Consider the following 21,094-nt stretch of genomic DNA (forward strand, 5'->3'; position numbering starts at 1 on the left):
TCACATAATCTCTTAGCGTCCCAGATTCTCCACATGCAACGACTTGGGGGCTGATATTGGCACAGAGGAGAAAAGGAAAACTTATTTCCCAGACCCTCAGCCCAGTGAGAGTGTTCCATCTCCATGATCCAAAGAACAGCTAGGCCTATTTCTGACCAAAAGAGAAAGAGAAATTCCTTCTCGGGAAACCCAAATTTTTGCAGAGCTGAAGAACTTGCTATATCACAGCTTTAGCTAAACAACACGAGCTTGATTATCAAATATTAGAATTGGAAGAAACAAGCATTGATGCAAGTAAAAGAATATTCTGCTGCTGATTTAAAGACAAGTGAATCGCTAAATATTTTTATTAGCAGCAAATTTGCTGCTTGCTGGAACTAATTTCACGCCCCGTAGATAGGGTGCTTAAGTTGGAAATGGCGTTAAATTGCTCTCTCCTTGAGGCGGGTAAGGCTTCTGGTGGCAACCACCACTAGATGGCACAGACAAGGTGGCTCCTCTAACACAGGCAGCTTTGGAGCCAATCATAGGGAAGTACAGAGGAAGTTCCGCCCTAGATTTCCCCCTCCTTCCAAAGAAAGGTTTGTGTCTCAAATATCCAAACTTTTAGAAAGGACCATTCCTCCCAAGGTTCTTGAATTTCCCAGTTCAATCTTTTTTCTAAGCTCATACACCTCTAGTTCATATATCTAATTAGTCAACTGATTGGAATTTATATAGTTTCCTGTGTGTTAGTCCTGTCTCTTCAATGGTACCATATAGCTTCTAGAAAGGAAAGATTACATTCGATCATTAGAATGGAAACCACAGTGAGCAAACAGGTACAACTCGCAGGTCGGAGAGCTAGAATAGAAGAACTGAGATAAAGATGGTAGTGCAAAGGATGAGACCAGGTTAGACCAAGATGGAACAGAACAGAGGCCAATGGAGCCTGGGGAAATGAAAGCAGGTGAGCAATCCCAAATGAAGCAGGGCCAGCTCTGAGTGACAGGGAATGGCTGAGGCTCGGAAGCCACAGCCAGAGAACACGTTAAGTAATAAAGGTCAGAGCAGGCTATGGGTGAACAAATAGACCGACAGAATACAGAACACAAATGCCTAAGGAGAAAAAAAGGCAAGAGGCCAAAGGTCAAAGCAGCAGTCAGGAAATACGTAGAAGCTAAAAAAGTAGGAGCAAAACATATACAGAAAGATTGAGGTGCTTATGAAACAGAAGCTTCCAGTCAGTTACTACTAGGGCTGGCACAGGGTCACTAAGAATAAGTTTTGTTCAAATGAATTCATTTCCCTGTAGTGTTATGAAGTTGATAAATCAGATCATGCCACTGATTCTCTTGCTTAAAGACTTCTGAGTTGGCTACAGAATGAAACCGACTTCTTTCACATGACATTTGAGACCTTTCACACTCTCCCACCTCATTTCCTGTTACGTCACTCCTGCCCCTGAACCTGGCACTCCACCCACGTTAAGATATTTGCTCTTCCTGAACCATTCCAAGGACAGGCATTCCTCCATGGTTGGCTTATCCCATTTCTTCACTTGGAATATCTCCCATCTCCATGCTCTACTCATTTCACAAAAATCCTGCATATTTTTCAAGGCCCAGTTAATGTCACTTCCTTGGTGAAGACTTCCTTTGTTTTTCCCCCATGAAGAAGTAATCTCCCCTTGCTCCCTGTCCTCTGTAAACTTCGCTTATACTGCTAATGTGGAATAAGATATAATATATACAATACCTATTATATTTTACATTGAAAAACATATATACCTCTAACAAGTTAGAGGTAATGTATATTTAATCAAACACATATTAATTTGGAGCGGGTGTACATATGGTTATCAACTCTGCTAAACTGTGAGCTCTTTAAGACAAGACTGTTGTCTTGATCATTTTTATGCCCTTAGAACCTAACACAGAACCTAGCAGATAGGGGGTCAGCAATGAACATTCATTAATTTGAATGGGAGTCAATGCCAAACACATATATTTTCGAAGTTATCATTATGAATAATGCTGTAAAATGGGTCATTAGGCAAAACTGAAGTTGTCTGAACACAAACCCAGATAAGAAGGTTTCTAATGCCGCCAAGTTTTATGCTAGCCAACATTTTTCATAATCATCCAGATTAACAAAGAATGTTTATCAAATGTGCAAGGAGACCCACTAATATTATAGGGAAAAGAATCAAGATTTTAACAATAAATCTAATAGGCTGGAATCTAGTAGTCTGGAACAGTAACAAGATAAAATTGAAGTAAATATAAAGTCTTATATTTAGATTTCAAAAATAAATTGCACACACTTCGTAGGATGGAGATTTCACTTGGCAGTAATAAATGTGCCGAAGAGCTAGAAGCTTCAGTTAATCATAAACTTTGAAAGCAGACAGTGAGATGTGACCAGTGACAATCTAAGGACACGAGTCCCTGATGGTTGCGGAGTGTCCTGCTCAAAAGAAGCAGGAAGAGTGTCACTGTCCTCCAAGCTTATGTGATGTATTATGAGGAATTCGAGCACCAGATTCTACAGATGCTTTAATAAGCCACAGTTCAAGTCCAGCCCAAAAACAAATAGACAAGCAAACCACAGTTCATCCAGATGGCTGTGACCAGATGGTAAAGGAGTCTAGAAATGAAATAAATCAAGAACAAGGGAACTCCGTGTGTACTTAACTTGGAAAACTAAAAACTAAGGGAAGGCTTCACTGGTATCTTCAAATATTTTAAAAGTGGCCTCTTATATGTTGCTACAAATGGCAAAGCTAGACACAGTGAGTATGAATTATGAGGAGGCGGAGTTTGGCTCATTGTAAGAAAGACCTCTGTAAGATTTATAGCCATCCAACAACCAAGTGGGTAGCTATGGGAGGTTGTGAGCTCTCCAATCCTGAACAGATTCCACCAGAGGCCAGATAACTAGGTAGATATCTGTAAGAGACTTATAGAAGAGATTGTTTATATATAAAAAACATAAATACCTTCCCTTATGAAATCTCTCAGTGGCTCATCAGAATCGGCAGGATAATGTCTAAGTTCTTCATCATGTCAGGGCCCCTGGGGGGCTCAGTCAGTTAAGCATCTACCTTTGGCTCAGGTTATGATCTCAGGGTCCTGGGATCTAGCCCCTCATTGGGCTCCCCACTCAGCAGGAAGTCTGTTTGTCCCTCTCCCTCTGCCCCACCCCCTGCTCAATCTCTCTGTCTCTCTCTCAAATAAATAAACAAAAATCTTTAAATCCCTCATCATATCATACAAGCCCTTCATGACTCAGATTCCAATGAACCCCCTCTCTTCATCTTCTGCCCTTACCCACCTCCCATGCCTTCAGCCCCAGCACATTCCATACAACAGACACTCTGACCTCCTCACCTGTTCCCTATTTGTTATTCTCTCTCATACCACTAAATATTTGCATGTGCTAGACCTTGTGCGTAGAACCCTCTCCCTCTTATCCTCTGTGGCTAGTTTCCAGTCATCCATAAAGACCCTGTTCAAGAGTCAACCTTCCCTGACTCCTCTATTTCCTGCCCTGTACTCAGGAAGCTCCCCAGATTGCCCTCTGATGCAGCCTTTATTGCAGGGTGTTTTTTCTTGTTTGTCTCAAACAGTAGAATGTGAACAATTTGGAAAAACAAACAAATTATGTCTCATCTCTGTACTTCCCATCTCTAGAACACTGCCTGATGGATGGCAGATGTTCAGTTTTTGAAGTGAATTGAATCAGGCCTTTATTCCTTAGGTCAAAACATGACTAAGGGGTCAGGCAGAATCTAGACTTTACTAAATGTGCAATCATCACCAGAAGCAAGAGTTTAGAGAAATGACCAATTCAGAGAATGGCCATCCTTCTAAACTGTGGACCACCTGAATAATTACACAGTACGTTTTCTTTATTTTTAAGGGATCTGTCTTCCACGTCTTCATTCCTCAAGCCCCCTGCCCTCTGCACTCCCCTCCTTTCTTCTCCTTGTCCCCACTTCCATGCTACCTGACTCTCCTATCTCATCCTGAGAAATATGTTGGCAAAGTAATAAAAGAACCAATTCTATTTATCATCTTTTTTCAAAAAGATTTTATTTATTTATTTGACAGAGAGAGAGAGATTACAAGTAGGCAGAGAGGCAGAGAGAAGGGAAGAAGGCTCCCTGCAGAGCAGAGAGCCAGATGCCGGGCTCCATCCCAGGACGCTGAGATCATGACCTGAGCCAAAGGCAGAGGCTTAACCCACTGAGCCACCCAGGTGCCGCTATCATCATTTCTTTATTAGATTAACTTAAATCATATCTACTGCCTTCAGGGCCTCTGAGTTTGTGAAACAAACTCATGTTAATGTTTTCTATCGAGGATAGTTTGGCAAGTGCCCCGAAGGTTGGCAAAACACGGTTCAGGGGCAGAAAGTCCCAGAACTGGAATCCTCAAGGCTTCTTTTCCTCCTTATGGACAGGGCTCCTTGCCATTAAAAAATGTGGAATATTTATGAGACCACCCTCTTAACCTGGGCCATACCTAGGTATTGGTATGCTTCCGAGAGAGTTATATTCCTAATCCTGATTTACCTCTTAGATCTCCTTCCTAAGTCTTAGGTTTTTCAATCCCAGAACACAGCACCAACCTATAAAAAGCCTTTCAATTTGAGTTGCTGTGAGCTCAAATAAGATTTGTGACCATATTTTAAAATCCCTCCATTCTGGCCATCTTCTCTCTCTCAGAGCCCAAGAACGGTGGCTGCACTGATCGAGCTCTGCTCGATCCTCCTTCGGAATGCCCTGATGGAACCAACTGAGTGCCCACCGGTGTGACCTCCGTCGAACGGGAGCATTTTTCAGCAGCTTCTCAGGCGAAGTGAACTTCACATCTTATAAGGAAGCATGGGGCTCAGGCCCGTCACGGGCTGTAACAATGCCTCAAGACATCTGCTAATCCAGAAACCCCATGGTTCTTCTAATACTCTCACACTTTCCCATAAAGCATGGTGAGCTTCCTTCCCCCACCCACCAAATGTTCCTGTATAGGCTCCAGCTGAGTTTTGCCATATATATCCTCCCCGCAGCTGCCTGGTGTGTGCCTCTCAGGCTGCTGGCCTCTCCTTCACAAGAGTTGGGGAAATCACATCTCACGGAATCCTCTTGCCGGTTGGTTGCTTTATGTCAGCTCTGCGGAAGAACGCCTGGACCGTGAACCCAGAGGCTAGGGCCAGTGGCAACAGTGGTAACAGATCCTCCTCCCAGTCTGTAGGAGAACAAAGGGACATTAAACTCCACCTTATCATCACCCTCCAGGAGAGGATGCCATTCTACTAAAAACAAAAAAAAATCTCATCCCCACTAGAGATGAGGAGAAATGAAATTAGCCTTCGCACTCCACATTCTGGGGAAGAATCACCAAAAGCTAGTTAAGGGCTTGGCATTATGGGAATCCGGCCGCATTCTGACCACAGGCTGTACGAACTGGTAGTTGGCATACCCATTCTGTGGTTGATCTTGGCCAGTCAAATCAGGTCCCTCCTCTGCTCAGAAATCTTCCAAATGGCTTCCCATGTCACTCAGAGGAAAGCTCAAGGCTTACCACGCCCTCTGTGCGTCTCCCCCAGCTCCAACCACACTGGCCTCCTTTGCTCTTCTTGGACAATGCCTGTAGACTTCCCCTCCAAGGGCCTTTTGCCTGCTGGGCCCTTGGTTCTTCACTCTCTCACTTCCTTCAGGCCACTGCTAAGCTGTCACCTCAATGAGAGGTCTTCCTTCATGACCCTGTGTATAAACACCCCTCAACCTACATGCCCCTCATGATTCTCTATTCCTTTATCCTGTTTTCTTCTTTCTAGCACATGAAACCTGTAGGTGTTTCACATATTTATTTGTCGACTATCTGGCTTCTTCCACTAGAATGTAAGTTTCATGAGAGCAGGGACTTTTTTTGGTTCATTCTTCACCCCCACGGTCTGGAACAAGGCAAGGCATCCAGTGATATTCAGTATAAATGTTTGTCAAATGAATGAGCCCATGCATGAATGGCCCTACTCTTAGGCATCCATATTAATGACATATGATCACTTAGGATCACTTGCCAATGAGTAGGCAGTGCCTGAGCTGGCCATGGAGCTTCTTGCCCTCTGGCCCAGCTCCTCTCCTATTTTCCAGAACTCCAGCTTTTCAAATGATTACTAGCATAATCCGAATTCAACTGCTTCTCTGCCAACCAGCCTTTTTCTGTTCTTCGGCTTAAGGAATAGACATCAGAACTCCTTCCAGCATGAAAAAACCTTCCCGGCTCTCGAACAAGCCAAATGGCCTCAATCTTTTGGCCACTGAGTAGACTAAAACATTTAATTTGGTTCTTCCTTGTGTGAGCGAAGCAGTCCTTTTAGAAAACAGACAAACACCTGCCTCACAGTTGTTGAGCCAACAGGTTGAATTTTCTCTGAAGGATAATCCAATTTGCTAAGAATGGACAAATAATTCAGAAATGAAAAGCCTGTTACTGGTCTCCTCTGTTTTGGAGTCCCACCAGAGAGGGAACTCGCCCCCTTCCCCAAACCCGGGGAAGCAGAGGCTCTCATAAGACACAATGCTTCAGTAATGCTGGCAGAAGCTGTGCAGGTTTGCTTTCCATCCTATTGTCTTATCCTGTCAGCTCCCTCATCTCCCAGAATCCAGGCTCAATAATTTACAGCGGAAAGACGTTTAATAAATAAACGGACAGATTGGAGCTGTCAGCTCTGCACAATGGGGCTATTTGCATCTTTCCCTTGGCCTCAGCACCCACTCTCCTGGCTTGCTTTGGCTAAAACAATCCTGTTTGCTATTTTCATAAAATTAGTTCCTCTGCAGTTTCTATTAATCAGAACATTCTTTGGAGAGAATTATTCTAGGATTTCATCACCATTGGAGTTCAACCGTTATGTGAATCTGATGAATTTTTATCACCTCTATGAGTGGCAGAGAAGGTAAAAAACTTGGGTGGGCTGAGGTAAGTGGGCAGAGAGTTCTCCCCTCATATCCTCTGAGGTCTCACAGACCTGAGGTCTCACAGAACCCAAAACAGTCGCCCCTGTCAAACATCTGAGCAGCTTGCTCCCACAGACACATCTCTCTCTCTCTCTCTCTCTCTCTCTATATATATATATATATATATATAAAATTATGAATCTTCTTGGGGTCATGAGCTCTTAAAAATCTGAAGAAAGCTATGTATACTCTCCCCAGAAGAGCCTACATATGCACATAACCACTAAGCCTTCCATTCAAAGGGGTCTGTGGACACTCCCTCCTCTCCCTGCACATATGGCCCATCCATGGACTCCACACTAATAACAGTGCATCCTATGGCTTTCTAATCATCCTCATCTCCCTGAAGAAACTTAGACTGGAATAGAAACTCAGCCACCTCGGAATTCCTTTACTGAAGGAGAAAAAGAGATTTTTTTTAAAAGAGAAAAAGAGCGTAGAAGTGAGAAAGTTTCTCATTATGGTCAAATACATTTTGAGAAATGAGGGAAAAAAGGAAAAACAGAAAAGAACTCATATTGGCTGAAGGAATGCAAGTGCAAGGATCCATCAACTGATTATGGTACATGTATTTGTCTAGATGGGACATGGGATCAGAATTAGGAAAGATATGATGACATCTCCTTGCCTCCAGACTATACAATACCTATCCCATCCTAAGATAGATAAGCTCTACATGAGAAAAGACACAGCATGGATGAAAGAAATTTTGGACCAATGGAACCAGGATTCTAATACCAGCACTGTCCACAGACTATGTGGCTTTAGGCAAAAAATAATTTGTCTCTATCAATGTTAATTTTCATTTTGTTTTTTATTAACATGATTTCCAAAGTCTATTTCAGTTCCAACATTTCATGGGACCTGATTCATTACAGACCTCTTTAAAAAAAAAAAAAAGATTTTATTTATTTATTTGAGAGAGAGAGAGAGCATGCGTGAGAGAGAGCGATTATGAACCGGAGGCAGAAGGAGAGGGGTAAGCAGACTGCCCCTTGAGGAGGGAGCCCAATGCAGGACTCGATCCCAGGACACTGAAATCATGACCTGAGCTGAAGGCAGACGCTTAACTGATGAGCCACCCAGGCATCCATCATTAGCGATGTCTAAGATAGTTAGGCTCAAAACTTTTTCTTAAGGGCCCAGCAGTAAATATTTCAGGCTTAGGGGCCATACAGTCTCTATATTAACTACTCAGCTCTGGTGTTCTAAAGTCGAAGCAGCCACAGACAACCTGTGAGCATACCTGTGTTCCAGTAAAACTTTACTTACAGACACTAAGACTTGAATTTCATATGGTTTTCACAGTTTTCTTCTTTTGTTTTTTCCCAAACCATTTAAAAATGTAAAATTCATTCTTAGCTTGTAGGTCATACACAAAATAGATGGCAGGCCAGATGAGGTCCCCAGACCATAGTTTGCTGACCCCTGGTCTATAGCATCAGGTAAACATTATGACCTGGAACATCACGCTGTTAATTCTGGATGACCTTGGAAAGCCAGTAACTTGGGTTTAACAAGTGACAATTGTACTGGGGGAAATTTTTGTTTACCCAGTTTCCCAATTAGCAGAATAGAACAATGGTAGCTTTTGAGTCTCAGCTAATAACCAACAATTACTTAGGTTTGGGGTACACTTCCAGACCTACAGAAATGCTCAAATAACCACACATGAGAAAATGTATATAAAACAATTCAGGACTCTCTGGCAGAAAAAGTTTTGACTATAAAGTGAACATGAAAAGTTTATGCCTTCTGCTGAAATCACTCCTTACCGGCCATAGTCTTTTTGCTACCTCTGTCAGACAGCATAACAAATCATTTTACACATTGAAGAAAGAGTCAATTAGGCCCTGGTTTGTGTTGTTATTGCTTGAACTTTCTGGTTTGTTTAGGAGAAAAGGAAATTGTAATTAAACAAATGATATGCATATACATACGATGCCTAATACATTCTACAAGTACAATATTAACAGTACATATACAGCAGAGATGTGTAGCAATGTGGAGAGGCACTGTATTACACTTGACAGAGGAGACAATTTTTAAAAGGAGAAAGGTTGGATAGTCAAGTAATCAATCTTCTCTAGAGTGAACTCTGATTAAGAGACGGCAAAAGATGGAGCACTATGGTGACAGCACTTCTCTCAATTTCAGTGAGAGGGTAGAATATCATTATTTAATCAGAAAACTAATACCTCCTCCCAGTTAAGGGGTAAGATAGAGGTGGGGCTCCAGGGGAGGGTCCCTTGATGTGAGAGGAAACCTAAAATATTATATCCATCTGGGAAGATGTAAGAGGTTTGGAGTGCCTTCTCAGTCATGCCTTATTCTTAATTTATAATTTAACTAAAGTCAGATTGATCATGCGAAGTATAAGGTTAACTTTCCCAATCTCGAACTTTTGAACACTTTCCCCCCAAAACATTAAGAAGTCAGAACTGGTTCTAACCAGTTGGTCTAAATGGTGTTATTTTCCATTATTTGTCTCCACTCTGGCTTAGACCAGTCTCCACATTATTCCCCAGATACTCAATGCTCATTCATGTCTCATTCTCTTTGTTCAAACTGTTTTCTCACCCTGGATTCCCTTCTATCTCTGTTCTACCTTTTCCATTCCTACCCACATGCCAGGTCCCAGCATTCATGCTAACTATACCACAAAGACCCCCAATTAATCCAGCCAAAACACTATTTTCCCCAAAGAATATGAGTGAAGAAGTGCTCTGAAAACTACAAAATGCTCTGCAAATATGAAGTATTATTATTATTATTATTATTATGGAGGGCAATTAAGCTTGGCTCATATTATATCTTGTCTTAACGTATTTCCTAATTGTTTCATATGCTGTTGGCAGTAACAAACCGTAGCTTACTAAGTAATCACAGGATCACACAGTATTTTCTGTATCCTTATAGTCTCTACCAGTGCTTAGCCACAGTTAACACTCGATTCCAATGAAATGAATTAATCAAAATAATGGCTTTCTTAACCTCAGAGCTCTGCATTGGGCCAAGTGGTTCAGTTGTTAAACACATAAGTAGTAGTTTGTTAGGACATATGACTGCAAATGAAACCTTAAAAGTAAATTTGAGACTTACATTTAATGGAATTCAACCATCTTCTTCCATTTTACCCATAAAGCTCTGACACAGGAGCTGAATTCCCTAAATCAGAGCTTCAGTGTTTCAGGACTGAATAGTTTGCTTCATGATATTTCAGAATGTTGTCTAAGGTCAAAGATGCAAGTACTACAGTTCTCAAATTTGGTATTGTTTATTTTGAGTGTTGTCTGTTTTCCCTTCCTGATTCAGCCGTGGAGCGTGTATCCTCTGTCCTATTTCCATTGGATGGCCTGATTTATGGATATTTTGGTCTAACGGGCCATACAAAGCTTTGGAACAAAACCACCGCGAGCTTTAGTTTGCAGTTAGGTAACAGCAGTCGGCTAAGGCATGGACCAGTTCCAGCAGCCTGGAGGTGTGGCTACTGATTTACTTGATGGACACTGGCCTCGCTTCTTCAGTCTGTACCATGAGAAGAATCATTCTTGCCACAGTCTACTTCCTAAGGCTAACGGAAGAACAGCTCCAAATAAAATAAGGCGAGGCAAGGATAAACGAAAATATGACGCTGGTACATACAACTTGTGCTTCGGACTCGGTTCCGTCCGGGGGTGGGATGGGGTGGGAGGTTTTTGGGACCCTCAATGTCAGGGCCTGACCTCACCTCTCCGAGGCCTAACCTGACTTGCCCCTGGAGTCCCACCATCCACCCAAACCAGTGGGTCGGGGACTGAGATGTCCATCAGACTCCGAAACAGACATTAACGTCTAAACCGCTGTACAAATCTCGGACTTCGAGACTAGGCGAAGGTGTTGCCTTCCTCCACTTCACAACCTCGCTGTAGTCTCCATAGTAACAGCGAGGGAGGCAGGGAGAGCCGCCTAACAACCCGCCCCCACGCTACACTGACCAATGGTTCCGCGGGTTACCTAAAAGATGGTGTGATTGACAACAGGGTGGGACGGGAGGCGGAGCCAGGACTGCCTCGATCCAATCGAACTTGAGGCCGGTCTCGGGTCCAATAGCACCCACCAATCGGAGGGCGTAACGGAGTGCGACGTGCCCACCCGCCACGCTCAGCGTTGCCTGGAGGCGCTGCTGTTGTAAGCAAATGAGAAGGAAGCTGGGCGTTGAAAGAGCGGCGCTGATTAGCGAATCTGGAATCACCTGGATGAAAGCCCACTTGTGATTCGTCATAAGTAGACCGAAGCCCCTGTGGGCTGGAACGGGCCGGACAGTGAGGTGTGAGTAGGGGACCTGGGAGAGGGAGGGCCAGGTGAGGGGGAGGCGAGGAAAGTTGCGAGGGCGTGGGGTGCTGCCGCGAAGGGAGAATGGCGGAGGCTGGGGCTGAGAAGGCTAGAAGATGCCGCGTGTGGATGGCTCTGCGCGGACTCTCAGACCACCCTTACCGCCGACCTGCTCCCAAGGCCCGGCGGCTAATAAGCACTTAGTTGGGGCTGAGAAAAAAGGGAGGCTTTCTTTGTCATGCTCCTAAGAAAGTGAAGTGTCAGTGTCTGATTCAAATACCTTATGACCGAGACCGTAGTCTCTCCAGTTACTGCGAGGTAGCCCGGCGAACATTCTGATGAGACCTGGGGGCGACGTTTTCCTGCCGCCAGTTTGAACGAGCCGCAGGGCTGGGGAGAGACGCTAGAGCCCCAGTTTTGGGGTGCTGACTCTAGCGCTGGAGTGCTGCTGTCCTGGGAGCGCCTGGGGAGGTAGCTTCCAGAAGGCCCGCACACCGCCCAGGAAAGTGGGTGGAAGGACGTGTCTGGATCCACTGATCCCCCTTTTCTCGCAGTGCGTTAGGACCTGATGCCACATGGATGGCATTTAGGTAGCTCCACGATTGATTTCTCCCAGGCTTGCATTTTATTTAATTACAAAGGTAGAAGCATTATCCTAGTACATTAAAATTCAAACCGTAGTGAAATGTTTACTGTAGAAAAATGTATGTGTGATATTCCCCCCCCAACCCCATTATATTTGAAGGTTTGGAATGGTTATAAAGGAAAGTGGAAAGGAATCCTGAAGAAGGGCCATTCATTCCTGTAATCTCTGTTTTCTGCTGCCTTCAAGGCCTTGAGTCTGAGAATGTAGGAATGGGTTAGATATCTAGCTCCCACCACCAGCCCCACTAAGACCAACTTACCCTCCATGGAATGCACATTTGTACCTGACTGTAAGTCATCTCCTAATGACCATTAGTATACTCACACATGATGGACAGCCATGGCGAGCAGTATATTTTTAATCTACTGGGCTGTATGCATGAATGTATGCCTCTCTCAGTTTTCTCTGAGAGCTGTGAGAAAGGGTATGTAGAACTAACAATAAATGAATGAGCAGTGCACTATACAGACCTCTAAAAGTTTGGGACGATCTCTTTCCGAAGAAAGACCTCACAGTAGGAGCACAGAGGGGGGAAATTGGCCCTGGGGTTGCTCTGGTCATCAGCTACTAAACAGGGTGTTCAAATGGAGACATTACTTTATTCTGACTCTAGTCCACCTGCTTTAAATGCCACAGACCTAAGTGGACTTACTCTGGAAAGCAAGTTGGCTAAACCATCTGTTCTCAAAGAAGGTTTGAAAAAGTCCCAGACATGAATCCAAAACACCATTGTTTTAATTTTTTAATCATATTTATTTACTCAATAATTATTTACTCAACAATTTACTCAATAATTTAGCTCAATAATTACTTACTCAATAATTAATTATTTACTCAATAATTTAGCTATTCCACTATGAGAAATAATCATTAGTATTATTCCCACACAGAATTAACAAGATAAAATGACCAGATGTTCACATCTTTCCCACAGCAGCACTCTATACTATATTCAGGCTTCTCTTTCCATGCTTAGCCAGAAAATGTACACAGTTTGGTTACAAAGTGATGAACCGCATTCTTAGAAGAGCTTGGGGATAGTTGTCTCATTACTTTAAAGCCATGCCACATACGGATTCCCAGTGTCTCATGAACCTTTAATATTCCATGGGGGATTGAAGGGTCTTGTTTCTAATGGTACCAACTTCGACCACCACTTGCCTTGTATTCTAGGTGTTAGAGTTGGTCCAAGTTTTACAAGTTATTTCTACAATTTATCCCAAACATCAGCAATTAAACTTGACTAGTTATCTTGTTAGGGTAGTGCCATCAGCACAGTCAACTAAGCAGAAAACCTGAGTCATCTCTAATACCTTTTCCCTTGACTCCTTTCCATTTCCACGGCTAAGGCAGAAGGCCAGACCCTCATCATCCCTTATCCAGAGAGTCCCCTACTGGTCCTCAGTCTGGTCTCTGATCTCGATTCATATGCACTGAGCCTCCAGCTACCACTTTAAAAATTAAGAATTCTCTGAAGAATTTCATAAATTGAGACTATTACATTGGCTAGTATAACAGATACCTATGCCCTACTAACTAGCTTAACAAACATGAACATTTTGGCACATCTGCTCAAGTGTTTTCTTTTAAAGAAACAAAACATCACTGATTTAATTAAGATCCTTCTGTTCTCTTTTCTGGCCCCATTTGCTTTCCTTTGGAAATTGGTGTGCATCGTTCATGCCCATGTATTTTTTTTTTTAAAAGATTTTATTTATTTGACAGACAGAGATCACAAGTCGGCAGAGAGGCAGGCAGAGAGAGAGGAGGAAGCAGGCTCCCTGCCGAGCAGAGAGCCCGATACAGGGCTCGATCCCAGGACCCTGGGATCATGACCTGAGCCAAAGGCAGAGGCTTTAACTCCCTGAGCCACCCAGGCACCCCATGCTGATGTGTTTATATTTGTACAGTATATATGCATTTTGTAAACAATATGTCACTTTTTAAAGATTTATTTATATTAGAGAGCTTGTGTGAGAGAGTGCAGGGCGGGGAGGGAGGCAGAGGGAGGGAGAGAGAGAAACTTAAGCAGACTCCACACTGAGCAGAGAATGCTGAGGAAGAGCCCTACACAGAACTTGATCTCATGACCCTGAGATCACAATGTGAGCTGAAACCAAGAATCAGATGCTTATTTGCGCCACTGGGTGGCACAATCGGTTACTTTTATTACTTTCTTAATTTTGAAAATACACGTGGTATCACACTGTGGGCTTCATTTTGTAATTTGCTTTTATCACTCAACATTGTTTTGGAGATAGCATTCATATCAATACAGATAGCCAAGTTCATTTTAAGTGTTCATGATGAGTATATAATATTGTATCCATTCCCTTATTGATAGACCTTTAGGTTTTTTTCAGATGTTTTGCTCTTTTGAAAAAAAACTGCAGTGAACATCCTTGTACATGTCTCTTTATGCAAGAGTTTTTCTAGAGTGTTGGTTCTCCAAGGGGATGGTACCACCCTGTCGGTCATTTTGGAATTTGTGAGAGCACATTTGGTTATTATTGTGATTTGGAGACACTACTGGGGTTTACGGAGCAGGGCTGGGGATGCTACGCTGCCGTGAAGAATTGTCCTGCATCCTGCACCATTTTCGAGTGTCCCACAGGATCCTCATTTCCAATCTCAGCCTAGAACCTAACTCCATTTTTCATATAAACATAATGTATTCTTTGGCACAGTGTGACATAGTAAAATTTCCAGGAATGCAACTCAAATGTAAATCAAGGGGAAATTATACTTACTTGTGTTTTGGAACTTTCACAAGAGTTGTTCATCACTTGAGAAAATCATAGAGCTGAAGGCAGCCCAGCTCGTGGTATTTGAGTTGCCATATAGCACACCTGCATGGGCCCGCATTTGTAGCTTTGCGCTCATGAGGATTCTAAGTTTAGGTGCAAGCATCTGACTGCTGTACTTCATTATATATTCTGGTGTAGTCAGCCTGAACATTTGTATATTTAAACATATGCTGTTTTATTATGAATTACTTTCCATTTAAAATTGGCTTGTATATGACATAAAGTAGAGGTCAAGTATGACTGCTTTCTGATTGGATAATCATTTGTCCCAACACCATGAAATCCTTTACCTGCTGAATCAGAACCAACTCTGTCCTGTACCAAGTTTTCATAAATGCATGGATCTGTTCCTGGGCTCTCTATTTTATTCCACTGATCCATGTGTCTTTATGCCAAATCACACTGTTTTAATTACCTTGGTTTTATAATGTGTCTTGCGGCAGTTGGTGACAAGAAAGGCAAGTCTCCCTCCTAGTTCTCAAAATTGTTTTCGCTATTCTTGGGCTTTTGCTCTTGCATATGAATTTGGGATACGTTTTCAAGTTCCATGAGCTCCACAAAAAATTATTTTGAGATTTTGGTTAGAATTGCATTGAATTGATGTTGAGATCTTATATTATTGAACCGTCCCGTCCAGGAATGTTGGTTATTTCTCTTCTCTGGTTATTCTATTCAGGCCTTTAAAGAAAAATAGCTTTGGGGGTGCCTCGGAGGCTCAGTCAGTTGAGTGTCCGACTCATGGTTTTGGCTCCGGTCATGATCTCAGGGTCATGAGATCAAGCCCTGCCTTGACCTCCTCACTCAGCACAAGGTCTGTTGTCCCTCTCCCTACCCCCTTGCGAGTTCTCTCTCTCTCTCTCTCATAGGCAGATAGATAGATAAATAGATAAATAAATAAATAAAATATTTTTTAATACCTTTGAATGAAGTTTAGCAATTTTTGCTGTAAAAATCTTAACACACCTTTCTTTGTATTTATTCCTACTTATACACAGAAATACACACATCTTTCTACTATGAAAGTTTCAAATACATTCAAAAGTGTAAAAAACAGTATAGCAAACACTCATGTACTCATGATCCAGCTTCAACGGTTATTGCATGACCAGTCCTATTTCATGTTAACCCCCTTCACCTTTCCCTGGATAATCCTGAAGTTCCGGGACATATATTATCGGTGGTATGTCTGTGCATGTCTATATGTATGTTGTAATCTTTTAGCAGTGTAATCGCAGTGTCATCACATTTTTTTTTTTAAGATTTTACTCATTTGGGGGAGAGAGAGAGAAAGCACATGTGGATGAGCATGAGTGAGGGGAGGAACATTGGGAAAAGGACAGGCAAGACTCTGAGCGGAGCTTAGAGTGGAACCTGGGGCTCGATCTCATAATCCTGAGATCATGACCAGAGCCGAAACTGAGAGTCAGCCACTTAACCCACTGAGCCACCCAGACACCCCAATATCTTCACATATAAAACAAAATAATAATTCCCTAATACCATCCAATATGCAAATACTGTTCAGAGTTCCCCAGTTGCCTCATGAAAGGTTTTTGACGTTTGGTTTCTTTGAATCAGGGTTCCATTTACCCCATATCTTTGTCAACACTTGGTGGTGTTACCTTCTCCAGAGCAAAATAATAACCAAGAATTTAACTTTGAACTGCCCTTTCTCATCTTCCACGTAACTGTTGACAAATGTTTTCACTCTTCCTTATTTTGTTTTAATTTTTGAAGTGTAATGGACAGTTTCAGGTGTACAACATATCGAATCTCTCTGACATACTTATTTTATAACTGGAAGTTTATACCTTCGTGGACATTCTGGTGGGTATCTAGAGGTACTGCAGGGTGGTTTTCATTTTAGTTTCCTGATGACTAATGAAGTTGAGCACCTTTCATATCTTTATTGGCCATTCATATATTCACTTTAAGTTTCTGAAAGAGGTATATTAAAATCTCCATTAAATTTGTGGGTTTGTTCATTTATTACAGTGATTCCTTTTGACTTTACATATTTTAAAATTTTGTCTTGGGTTTATATTTGTCCTGAGTTGGTTTTTTTGGGTTTGTTTTTTTTTTTTTTTTTGTTTTTGTTCAGTTTTCCTGTTAGGGACTGTCACTCTTAATACCTTTCAAAGCTTTCCATTCTATTTTGTTTGATACTAATATTGCTTCACCAGATTTTATTTTGTTTGGTTTGGGTTTTTTGAAATTGTGGTAAAACACACATACCTCGAATTCACCATCTTAACCACATTAAATGTTTGGTTAAGTAGTCTTAAGGATATACACATTGTTGTGCAAGGGATCTCTGGAACTTTTTCATTTTACAAAACTGAAACTCTGTATCTGTTGGACAACATCCTCCCATCTTCCCCTTTCCCCCTTGTTTTTGTTTTATTTGTATTTGTATTTGCTCTTTCAGTTTCTTTATCAGTTGCCTTTTTTCAGTATCTCTCTCATTATTCTTTCCATGCAAAGAGCTGGTTTAAACAACATCCAGTATGAAAATCTCCTTTAATATTTGAGAATAATCGTGTGTGTTTACTATGATGACTGTTATATTTGGGTTTATTTTACAATCTTGTGTTGTATTTTCTATATTCCTTGCTTTTTCTTTGTTTCTCTCCCCTCTTGCCTTCTGCCCTCTTCCTTTATTTTTTTCACTCTATTAGTGTGGAAGTTATTTACCCTGTTTCTTTTATTTGGTGTTCATCTATATGTTTTTTAACATGCAGATTTAGTTTAACAAAGCCTACAGGTAATCATTAACTGGCATCTCTTCCAGAGCAAAATAATAACCAATAATTTCACTTGGAACTGTCTTTTCTCATCTTCCACGTAATTGTTGACAAATATTTCAGCTCTTCCTTGTTTTCATTTTCTTTATTATTAAAGTATAATTGGCATACAGTGTTATATTAGTTTCAGGTGTACAACACATTGAATCTCTGTGACTTATTTTGTACCTGGAAGTTTGTACCTTTTAATCCTCTTTAGCTACCTTATCTTTATCCATTCTTCCATCCATGGACACTTAGGTTGCTTCCATATCTTGGCTAGTGTAAATAATGTTGCAATAAACATAGGCTGCTCAGATTAGTGTTCCCATTTTCTTTGGGTAAATTCCCAGTAGTGGAATCACTGAATCATATCGTATTTCTATTTTTAATTTTTTGAGGAACCTCCATACTGTTTTTTAAGTGGTTGTACCAATTTACGTTCCACCGGTAGTGTATGAAGGTTCCTTTTCTCCACATCCTCACCAACACTTGTTCTTTCTTATCTCTTTCTTGTCTAGCCATTCTGACTAGTGTAATATCTCACTGTGGTTTTGATGTGCACGTCCCTGATGATGAGTGATGTTGAGCATCTTTTCACGTGTCTGTTGGCCATCTGGATGTCTTTGGAAAAATGTTTCTTCAGAACCTCTACCCATTTTTTCATCAGATTGGTTTTTGGTGTTGAGTTGTAGTAAGTTCTTTATGTATTTTGGGTATTAACCCCTTTTGGAAAATACCATTTGCAAATATCTTTTCCCATTCACTAGGTTGCCTTCTTGTTTTGTTGATAGTTTCCTGGGTTGTGCAAAAGCTTTTTATTTTGGTGGAGTCCTAATAGTTTATTTTTGCTTTTGGTTCCCTTGCCTGAGGAGACATATCCATATTGTGTTGCTATTGTTCTTCCTTGTTTTTAACTCCTCAAACAATTAGCCCTTCTTATCATTACAGAAGTCTTTACTATCAATATTACCCAGTATTTTTCTTACCGTCCCTCCTTACATCTCATGCCTTCTTTCTGGGTTCATTTTCATTCTTGCTAAAGTACAGCTATGACAGCCATTTCACTCCTTTTATGTCTAAAAACAAATTTATTTTATACCCACTCTAGTGGGAGCCTTGCCCGCTGACTTGTGTGGCATCCCTACCAAGAGGTTTCAGTTGTCTCTGCCGGGATCCCACGAGTTTCTCACTTTGAGACTGGTTTTATGTAAATCTTCCTTCTCAAGATTCCCATACCGCTTTGGTAGTATGATTTGAACCCCGTACTGGCATGTGGTATTGGCTTGGGATTCAGATTTCTCTTGGGTTAGTCTGTTTTTCACTCACGGCCTGAGGTACTTGGCCAACTTTCTTCCAACAGAGTCAGTAGCAAATGTTCTAGTCCCTGTTTCAAAGACAAGTGAGCCCTTTCTGGGCTTATCTTTATGCCTTGTTCTCCATTTGGTTCTCTGTGTCGTAGGTCTGAGACCTCATCTGTCCAGGAGGGACCACTCCAGGGGTCTGCGGCTGGTTTCAGTAACCCTGTAGACCTTTGGGCTCAGCTCCTGCTCACCACTCAGATTTTGATATGTGCTTTCATTTATGATACTTAATGATTTTCCTTTATTGCTCCCGAGCTCTGCTGTGTATTGAGTTCTTTTTGCGCAATTTTACGAAGCATTTCTATGTGTCCACTGTCATGCGAGGTACTTCCCATGTTAGGGCTGTCCAGCATATTGGCCAGAAGTTACAGTCCTCTTGCTAAAGTTAAATATGATCGTATCAGCCCTTCACTCGATTTCTGTGGATTTGTTAGCACTGCTTCATTTATTCATCCAACAAATATTTCTTGCTTATTATACCTGTGGTAAGAACTGGGGATACTGTGGGGAGCAAGATATAAAATCTCTATCCTCTTGGAGTTTGCTATCCTGGTTGGAGACATAGAAAGTAAACCGGTAAATAGTAAGTTCAAAAGTGAACTACTTTCAGTTTGTGAAATGAACCCTGAAGGAAATAAGGAGTGATGGAGGGTAATTGTTCGGGGTGTTCCTTTAACCAGAGCCATCAGGGAAGACCTTTCCGAGGAAGTCACATTTAAAGCTGAAATCAGACAGATGAGGAGAAGCCAGCCCCACAAATAGTGGAAGGTTTGTGGGGCTTGTGGATTAATTCCAGACAGTGGAAACAGCAAGTTCAGGGACCCAGCGGTGGGGAAACTCTTGGCACTTTAGAGTTATTGGGGTAATACCGTGCTCTCTAATTGGGGGGGGCACCCCAGATAAGTTAGAGAAGCAAGTGAGAGCCCAGCCCACCTGCTGCCACTCCTCTCTTGGCCTACCCCTCCCCGTACCTGTCATCTTACCACATGGATTCTTTCCCAAATGGGCCTATGGGAAGTCACCTCCTCATTGAGGCCCTTCTCCTTTTGCGCTGCCTCAGCTCCCACTTTGTCCCACTTTGTATGTTGTCTCCTTATCAGAGTGCGGCGTGGATAGCTGTTTACATGACAGTGTTCCCCAGTGGGCCTGCAGCTTCTGTCAGAAGATACGTCTTATCTGCCCTTGTGATCCCCAGACCGTGGCACAGAATAGATGTTGGTTGAATAAATGTTTGTTTGTTTGGCAGTTTATGCCCAGGGCTTCCTTTCCAAACTTTCCAATGCCTTTATGACAGAACTTCTCATAGATAATAATTTTTGTGGTATTGAAACCATCACGGTAAAGAAAACCATGAACTGAGGTGGAATTTATTTGCTTAAGATTTGTCTCTGATACTGAAGTGAAAAATCAGGGGGCGTGCTCTAGACTCAGTGGAGTGGGTGGCCCACTGAGTGATGGCCCCTCAAAAGATCATGCCCACATCCTAATCCCTGGAACGTGGGAGCACGACCTGATGGAGAAGGAGGGTCTTTGCAGACATAACTGAGGATCTTGAGAGGCGATCAAACCAGATTCTTTGGGTGGACCCTAAGTCCACTACAAGTGTCCTCATAAAAGACAGAGGAGAAAGTGACAGAGACACAAAGGAGAAGGCCATGGAAAGACGGAAACAGAAATTGGAACTATGCAGCTGCAAGCCAAGCAGTGCCCGGCCCTCCAGATGCTGGAAGATCCAGGAAGCATTGTCCTGTAGAGCCTCTAGAGGCAGCCCAACCTGGCAGGCCCCTTGATTTCAGATTTCTGGCCTCCAGTACCGTGAGAGGATACCGTTCTATTGTAAGCCAATTCACAATTGTTTGTGAATACATAGCCCTTTGCATGACGCCTCACTTACGTGTTCTGTGACACGGCTGTAGTAAGACCTACTTCAGACACCTGCGGCCGTGATTAAATGAAATGTATTTGTAAGATACTTAGCACTCTGTGAATGCTCGAATAGAGTGAGGCTCCTTTCTTCTTCATCGTCCTTGTCTTCTTCAAGGGCTTAGGAGTTTGCTTCCTTTGGTGAAGAAAATCTCAATGACACAGGGGGACATTTATGTCTTGTGATTATCTGGGTCTTTCTTTTCTTTTCTTTTCTTTTCTTTTCTTTTCTTTTCTTTTCTTTTCTTTTC

The 21,094-nt window shown here is 42.1% G+C and overlaps 1 protein-coding gene across 2 annotated transcripts in view; it reads left to right on the forward strand.

Moving 5' to 3' along the window:
* Nucleotides 1-11,211: 11,211 nt before the first annotated feature.
* The window catches only part of LOC111153863 (transmembrane protein 218), a 15,650-nt gene continuing 5,767 nt past the window's right edge, over nt 11,212-21,094 (forward strand). The window contains exon 1 of one of the 2 annotated variants that reach the window (XM_022513134.1): nt 11,212-11,317. The gene's annotated coding sequence lies outside the window, so the exon portion shown is untranslated. Of the gene's footprint in view, nt 11,350-21,094 lie in introns of both variants that reach the window. The other variant, XM_022513135.1, reaches the window with a different exon arrangement.

Source organism: Enhydra lutris, unplaced genomic scaffold, assembly GCF_002288905.1.
Source record: "Enhydra lutris kenyoni isolate GAN:26980312 unplaced genomic scaffold, ASM228890v2 scaffoldscaffold34, whole genome shotgun sequence".
Lineage (NCBI taxonomy): Eukaryota > Metazoa > Chordata > Mammalia > Carnivora > Mustelidae > Enhydra > Enhydra lutris.